Source organism: Alosa pseudoharengus, unplaced genomic scaffold, assembly GCF_046254945.1.
Source record: "Alosa pseudoharengus isolate Yale_2024_CS ecotype anadromous, Long Island Sound unplaced genomic scaffold, YU_APseudo_1.1 YU_APseudo_1.1_scf_1, whole genome shotgun sequence".
NCBI lineage: Eukaryota > Metazoa > Chordata > Actinopteri > Clupeiformes > Clupeidae > Alosa > Alosa pseudoharengus.
The window spans coordinates 36810401-36818566 of record NW_027468564.1 but is presented as its reverse complement, the minus strand read 5'-3'; the positions used below and the strand labels follow the sequence as shown (position 1 = coordinate 36818566).

The window sequence follows — 8166 nt, the reverse complement described above, 5'->3', positions numbered from 1 at the left end:
TGAGGTATTGACCTTATTGGCTCTTTTCCCATGTCCACCACCAGTCGCATCCTCTGATTGGTCAGTCTGTGTCCAATTTCCTGGACGTGCTGCGTGACATGCGACTGGACCAGTTCACCCCAGAGCAGTGGCAAGACGCTTCCTTCGTGGCGTCGCTGTTGAACGGCACCCACCCATTCTTGGCTGCCGCCTCTGGAGGTTTTCTCCACTGCCTCACCACCAAGAACCTCACCTGTGAAACCTTCCAGATCATGTAAGTTTAACATTCATGTGTACGATACAATGTAAAACAAAGTGATGTGTTGCAATACATTACAATGCTTTATATAACATGACAATATTTATGTTATACTTTACAACATTGGATAAAAGTGGGCCTTTCTGCTAAATTAATCAATGTAATGTAATGTACGATGTGTTATGGAAACACATGATATATTGACAGATCTTTGCTATTCTCCATCTCCACACATTTCCTCTGTTTTAGCATGTGATGGGTTGCACCAATGTGGGGAAAAACATTTATCCCAAATTGCTTCTCTGTACGCTAACTGTGTGAATAATCCTACATTGCCTTGACCTTTCAGACTGAGAGCGTTTGTGCAGCAGTTCCACTACATGGAGGAGCCTAGTAGGAGGATGGTGCTGGAGTCTTTCATCCTGCCCTACCTAAACAGCAACTCCTCAGGTAGCCCACTCACCACCATTTAAGTGTTATAGCGTTTAGCATTCCCACAGATTAGCATTCCCACAGATTGGCATTCTCATAATAGCATTCTTAGCAACACTTTACCTAACTGTATGTCATATGATGGTCTCTAAGAGAAACATAGAGCTCTAAGAGAAGCAAAGAAAGAGCTTTAAGAGAAACATAGAACTCTAATGTAAAGGATGGACAAAATGCTATGTCAGGTAACATTTACATTTACAGTTAGTCATTAAGCTGACACTTTAATCCAAAGCAACTTCCAACAATAAAGGTACGTTGCCACTAGAATATTTTAAGTGCAGTAAATGGAAACAGGTCAAGCAAAGTCAAGGGAAGGAGAAGAGGGATATTCAGGATAGGGAAGAAGGTTAAGTGCTAGATAAAGCATGTCCAGCTGCCAGTATTCCTAAGAGAGGAGGTTCTCTCAGAAGAGTTGGGTCTTCAGGTGGTTTTTGAAGTGGGGTGTTCTGTATGTGGTATACTGTATATGACTGGCCTCTACTGCATGAACAGAAACCTAATCCACACTTTTATCAATGAAGAATTCAGGAGAAGTGTATTCAGCGTAGGTGGGATCAATTACAACCTTATTGGCGTTTGAAACATCTAATCTAAACTCAATATACTCATGAAGACAATCTGAGGGATAAAAGTACACACACATGTACATATGTAAATGTCCGGGGCTGGTTGCACGCAAGTCTGTTGTTTGAATCCCTTTGTTAATTATCCCTTTTCAGTGCGTCTATAGGTGACAGTTGATGAATGTCAGTCACTTCCAAATCCAAGGGACTTGTGTTGTACATCTCAGTTAGTGTATTTGTATAATATACAGTATTTGATATTTTGTGTGTTATTTGCTTTATTTTGTTATTTCATGGGTTCTTTAATGCTTCTCCTATCTCTCTCTCTCTCAGGACATGCTTGTGCCCTTAATGACAGCTTTTATTGGCTGCAAAACAACTTTGGGCCTTTCTCCCTCCTTGTGGAGCTAGAAGATATATTTGAGCTCAACATGGCCTTTGATCCAGTATGTACATCTCTCTATTCAATAATCACTATCTTATACCAGTGTCTCTACATAGTAGATTAGAATCAATAATGGACATGATAATCCATTTAGTAGTGTGTATGCAGTCATTTGAGAATGATATCCTGATTGTACATAGGACATAGTGATGAATCTCTTGCATATCACTCTGTACTTCTCTGTCATTCTCTTTCTATCCTGCTCTCTCCCCCGCTCTCTGTCTTTTTCATTCTCTGTTATTATTTTACTTTTCATCCCAACATACTCCTCTCTCTCTCTCTCTCTCTGCAGCTGGAGGTGTTGGATCTTCTCAGTCCAATGCAGATGGCTGAGTTGATGGTTCTGCCTCTCCCTCATGCCCAAGGGAAAGATGAGGTCATCAGCAGAGTGCTGGATCACCTCCTAGAGTCACCTGTGGAGAGGAATCTTCCAGAAGTTCTTGGTCTCACCATCATCCTTGCCACACAGGTAAAAAGGAGAATCATTACAAAATCTAGGAATTCATATTAGAAACTATTAGGTATTGCCAAACAGTTACTCATACTCGGTCCAGTCCCCTTCAAAGACTCTTGCTTAACACACTTCTCTTACTTCTAACTTTCCTAGGATGAAGCACCTTGTGAGTTCTACCAGGCAATGTAAGTCCAATCAACATTCCCTGATGTACCTTAAGGCCGAGGCTGACCAGGCTTACAGATAGATTTTATTGATAAAAACAGACTGTACTTTTGAGTTTTATTCCATGTGATTTGGTATCTGCATTGTCTTACCATACAATTAGGTATCTATGTTTAATACCTCAAAAAAATGCAATTGTCCCAATTATCTTGTCATCCTGTGATGTGGTATTCCTCACACACTTTTTGTTTTTGTCAAAAATTTGCAAGTAGTTTTCCTCATGTTGGCTCCCATTATTTTGTCATACTGTGATGTGGTATTTCTATTTTTTTGTCTATGTTTATGCATTTAGCATTTTTGTTTGTTTGTTTTTGTTCTTCCTATCCTTCGATGTGCGATGCTGTGTAGAATCCCAAGACTGAGTGAGTCTGTGACATCAGTACCAGGAGTTCTGAAGCCCATCATCAGAGGAGCTGTGGAAAAGCTGCTCCAGCTCAGTCCACTAGGTGAGTAGCACACACACACACACACACACACACACACACACACACACACACACACACACACACACACACACACACACACACACACACAAGCAGGTAGACATTTTCCAAATATTCATGTTCACATTCTCATGAACTCTTTTCTTTCTCGAGCAGATTGTGCTGTTCCTCTGCCTGCTCAGGTGAGATAGTATTCTTTTAAGAGCAAGTCTGACTCTAAACAACATTTATATACAGATATTTTGATGTAAATTTTAACAGTAAAAATTGTGTTTACAAAATGTTTACATTTGACTTTTGTTTCGCTTCATATTTAGTGTCCTACAACACCAGTTAATGGTAAGTTTCAGTATTGCCATGTTTTGTCCACTACCATTTTGAGAAAAGGCTGTTAATTTGGATACCTAATTTGGATACTTAATTTGGATACTTCTTTTTTTGTATAGAAACCAGAATTTGTGAAGGTGTTAACAGGTAAGTTCAATTCATGTCATATGTAAAATAAAAAGAAAAGTTGAACAGACGGAATAGAAACCTATAAAGGAGTGGAAACCAGCTGATCATATTTTGTCATGTCAACAGCACTCTCCTGCAGTCTCAACTGGCAGCTGGCCTGGTCCCCTGTAATGTCAGTCTGGAGCAGTATGCCTGCTCAGAGGTGAGACGGGATAAAGGTGTCCTGGGTAACTTTGATGTAAACAAACATCTCTTTGGTCACATTCATAGAATGATGCACCATGGACATGAATTAAAATAATCAAGTAAAAAAACGCTTCGCCAAATGATTTGCAGAGAATACTATGACACATGCAAGAGATAATACTCAATGAAGACAAAACTCAACATGCAAGACACAAGTACATAATAAATATTACATGGAGAAAAAAAATGCTCCAAAAGTGTAACGATTTTAAACTCTGTGTTGCTTATGTGTCTGTACAGCTGTCAGGATTCACGGCACAGCACCTGGCCCACCTCCTGGTCTGCAAGCTGTCCAGCAACATGACTTACTCCAGGGAGACCTGGAAGCTGCTCCTCACCAAGTCCTCTGCCGTTCTGGATGAAGCTCTCATCATGTTCTCCAACATGGTAATGCATTGGGGTCTTTTGTGACAAATTTGAGTTACTTTTGTCATTTTCTAAAGTATTAGGGTTCTTCTGTTCTTCTATTCTTTAATTTTTTCAACATTCTTTTTGTTTTTGTTCCTGCTCCTGACAGTCTCTGAGGATCATGGGTCCATCTGTGACTGATGTCCTGGATGTTCTTGGAGAGCTCCGTCTGGAGTCGCTCAGTGACATGCAGTGGGAAGACATCGACTTCATCTCCTCTCTGTTTGGTGACCGTCTGCGGCCGTTCTTGCCCTTCGCCTCCGGAGAACTTCTGCACTGTGTCAGCAGGAAGAACCTCACCTGTGAAACCTACCAGTACATGTATGTTCCAAAGCGAGAGAACAGTAATTTCACAATGTCACATTTTTTGGCAAACAGTTATTAAGTGAGAAAATTGAGTAGGTTGAGTGTTCAGATTACCAAATAACGGGAGGACAAGCGTGAAAACACATTATTATTGTGTCTCTCTTGCTCAACTCAGCTGCAGAGCTACAGTTACAGTACGTTGCTTGGTAACAGTAGATGGCAAAATTATTGTTTGGAACTATTTTTGGGGGGCGGAGAATGAACTAACAAAATTAACGATAGAAAACACAATATGGTGTATTTTTACTTGATTAGTTGTGTGTGTAACTGTTGTACATTTGCAATATGGCACTTAAGATATACCCACGACTGTGGTTCGGCACCCCCACCTTTGCTCATAGCTTATTTATGATAACATATGATGCAGTATGACTCAGTATAGTATGATGGCATGCATTACTATTGCATATGATATGACATATGTAATTATTATGCTATTCTATCATTAAATCACTGCTTTGTAACTTTCAATTGTATAATTAACAATTAACTGTATTAATTTCTCCAGTGTGGGTGAGCTGAGTTATCAGTTTGATCTCATGACAGAGGAGCAGGCCAAGAACGTTCTCAAGTTCTTCATTTTGCCCTTCCTGTCCAGAAACACATCAGGTCAGAATTAAGACATGGGTTCCTGAAATATGTTTGTGATCTCTTAATGCAATAGTCTATATTTGTATGTGCATTGTATTGTCTGCATGAATACTGCATGTCTGCATCATGTATATCACATGTAACTGATTTTATGTACTTGTGTTGTCTCTCCTAGATCCAGGATGTATCTCCAACAATAGCATGGCGTGGCTTCTCAACAACTACGGGCAATTCTCTGGCCTTGTCCCGCTCAAAAGTCTACTTGATGCCAATAAGTACTTCAATCCGGTAAGTGATGTGTTTTATCCACATACTGTAAGAAACATTTATTTCTGTGGCGCAACTGGCTACTGGTTTGTGTCATTTCCTGATCCCATCCCATGTCTCTCTCCCACTCACTTCCTGCCATTCTCTCCACTTCCTGCCACTCTCTCCACTTCCTGCCACTCTTTCCACTATCCTGGGATCCTATCCTTTTGGGAAACGCACCCCTGTTAAATTAAAGGCATACAAAGCTGTACAGCACACATTAATATTAAAACTCCCCATATTGTAACACCAATATGGCAGTTGTCTACACATATCCTATCCCTTCGGCGGCCAAAAGTTGACGTGAATACATTGTGCCAAACATGCGGTGTATGTGCATCGACAGGGCTGGACTGGGACCAAAAAATGGCCCGGGCATTTTTGGCCATGGCAGCCCACCATGATTATTTATACGATATGCTGAGGCACACGACATACCAGAGGATATATGCGCACATTTATCATCCATTCTGGGAAAGCAATGTTTCACTAATATTATATATTACAAATAATAACTGTAAGCTATAACACCTGCAAACTATAACTTTATGGCAAGCTAAAATAACACCGAGTCTACTCATATCATTATTTGAAAACAAAGGCTATTAAAACACACACACACACCCACTGGTGACCACCTCCAAACCAGCAAGGACGAGGTTGTGCACAAAACTCTATAGGCTACTATTATTATGCATGTTTTAAGTCTGACTGAATAAAATGAGTCCTGTAATTATTTCGTATGTTGAGCATTTACACTCTTTTAGCCTACAATCTCCCCAGATACTATTAAGTGAAGATACACACATCCCAAAACATTTTCATTGTTACAGGCTATCATAATTGCTGTCTCATTCTAGTGTCTTTCTGAGTGCATGCATGTGTAGCCTAGGCCTACTGTACGTGTGTACCTGCCTGTATGCGCACAGAAATGTGATAGGTTTGCTTGTTGTACTGCGTCAAGATTGACAACAATTTCGACCAATCATGACTGACTTCAGATCTCAAAAAGTTGAGTGCGTTCTGAGGCCGACCACTCGTTGATTTGTTGTGGATAACTTATTTTATTTTTTCTCCTCTCCGCGTCGACGACAATCGAATAGCGCAATGTAAATGCAGATGGCTTCTTTGCTACTGATGCATGTTGCAGAGAAACGCTCAAATGCATGTCAATCGAAAGCGGAGGAGCAGGTGGTCACCCAGCCCTCCACACACACACACACACAACAGCCCTCCCTGCATGAAACGTCCCTCTTCATTCTGCTAACATTTACAGTAGCTATTCTTCCTCAATTTGTCCCTGCTGGGTAACGTCTCCTCCGTAACGTCTCTGTCCACCTCCTCCGAATCCACCGGTACTTCTCCTTCCTCTGTCACTACACTGCACATCAAACGTAACGTCTCTCTCCTCCTCCTCCGAATCAACCTGTATTTCGCCTTCCTCTGTGTTAATACACTACACATCAAAGCTGTGTTCCACTCCTTCAGCCTGTGCAATCGATGTCGACGGCCCTGCACCTGCTGTAACAGTCGACCTTGGGGTGAACATTTCTGTGATTTTGACACATTTTGCTGCGTCCACTTGTAGGCTTTTTAGCCTTTTGTCTTGCAGCTTCTGTGCGCCCCCCTTGCGCTTTTGTGGTTTATTAGGCCTACTATCCATTTTCACAATTTCACAGACGGAAACTAACTTCTCTCCGCGGTCAGACGGCTCAAATGGCAAAATTTGATAACCCTGGGAGGGGAGGGGGAGGGCTGAGAGATGTCATACGACTAGCCCAATGTCCGTCAAGAAAATCAACCAATGGGCCGCATATTATTATTATTAAATCATGACAGCCCCGGCCCAAAAATGTGCGTCGGCCCACCGGGCATTGCCCGGTACGCCCGATGGCCAGTCCATGCCTGTGCATCGATCATATCAATCATGTGTTGTGATCTTGCCACTGGAACGAGTTTGGTGTTGTGAAGCCTTGCGCACGCAGTTCTACCCGAAATAGATGCCCAATAAGTGCCCAAAGTGCGTTACAATATGGCTGTCGAGTGGAGGAACTTGCCTAAAAGGACTTTGCTCTCTGTCCCCCCTTTTTGTCCCCAGCTGGCCGTCCTGGAGCTGCTCTCTCCCCAGCAGAAGGCGGAGCTGATCCTCCTGCCTCTCGGTGGCCTTCCCCCCAAACAGGTGGTCATCAGGGTCGTCTTCAACCACCTCCTGCAGCCTCCCCAGCAGACACAGATGCCCGAGGTCCTGCAACATCTAGTCAGGATTGCACAAGAGGTAAAATGCTACATAGACAATACTTCATTTCAGATTTCAAACAACTTTGGAAATTCTTACTAATGCTTTTTAAAAAGAAATCACTATATCACAATAACGTCAGCAGACATGTTTTTAAATACTGATTTTATTTTGACATCTTATTTCTTCACAGAACGAGATACCGTGTCTCACCCTTCAGTCAGTGTAAGTGTGGTTCAGATCTTATTTACTGTCAATAAAATTATTCATGCTGGTGATTTAAACATATTTAAAAAGTTTAATGCTGATGCACATTTTGCTAATATTAATAGTATAAGTAGTTACAGTAATCAGCAGAGTTGTGGACTCGAGTCACATGACTTGGACTCGAGTCAGACTCGAGTCATGAATTTGATGACTTTAGACTCGACTTGACAAAATCTAAAAAGACTTGCAACTCGACTTGGACTTTAACATCAGTGACTCGTGACTTCACTTGGACTTGACCCATTTGACTTGAAAAGACTCGCTACTTTCCTCGAACCAAAAGATCAAAAAGTATATTCACACGACACTGACTGCTCTATCTCCTTTTGCACCTGTGTGCATAACGTGTGTGGCATGACATCCAATCAAATTAGATCCACCACGTTGTTTTGATCTGACAGCATCGATATGTGAATGGCCATGAACA

At 41.6% G+C, this 8166-nt stretch overlaps 3 long non-coding RNA genes across 3 annotated transcripts; all 3 read left to right on the top strand.

The window, feature by feature from the left end:
- Positions 1-1680: 1680 nt before the first annotated feature.
- LOC143127177 (uncharacterized) lies at positions 1681-2377 on the top strand. Its single transcript, XR_012987530.1, has 3 exons — positions 1681-1739; positions 2031-2207; positions 2346-2377. It is a non-coding gene; the product is annotated as an uncharacterized LOC143127177 (long non-coding RNA).
- Positions 2378-2781: 404 nt separating this feature from the next.
- On the top strand, positions 2782-3499 carry LOC143127166 (uncharacterized). The gene is made up of 5 exons (XR_012987528.1): positions 2782-2863; positions 3017-3042; positions 3178-3199; positions 3307-3334; positions 3443-3499. It is a non-coding gene; the product is annotated as an uncharacterized LOC143127166 (long non-coding RNA).
- Positions 3500-4874: 1375 nt separating this feature from the next.
- On the top strand, positions 4875-7395 carry LOC143127171 (uncharacterized). The gene is made up of 3 exons (XR_012987529.1): positions 4875-4945; positions 5103-5215; positions 7335-7395. It is a non-coding gene; the product is annotated as an uncharacterized LOC143127171 (long non-coding RNA).
- The last annotated feature ends 771 nt before the right edge of the window (positions 7396-8166 follow it).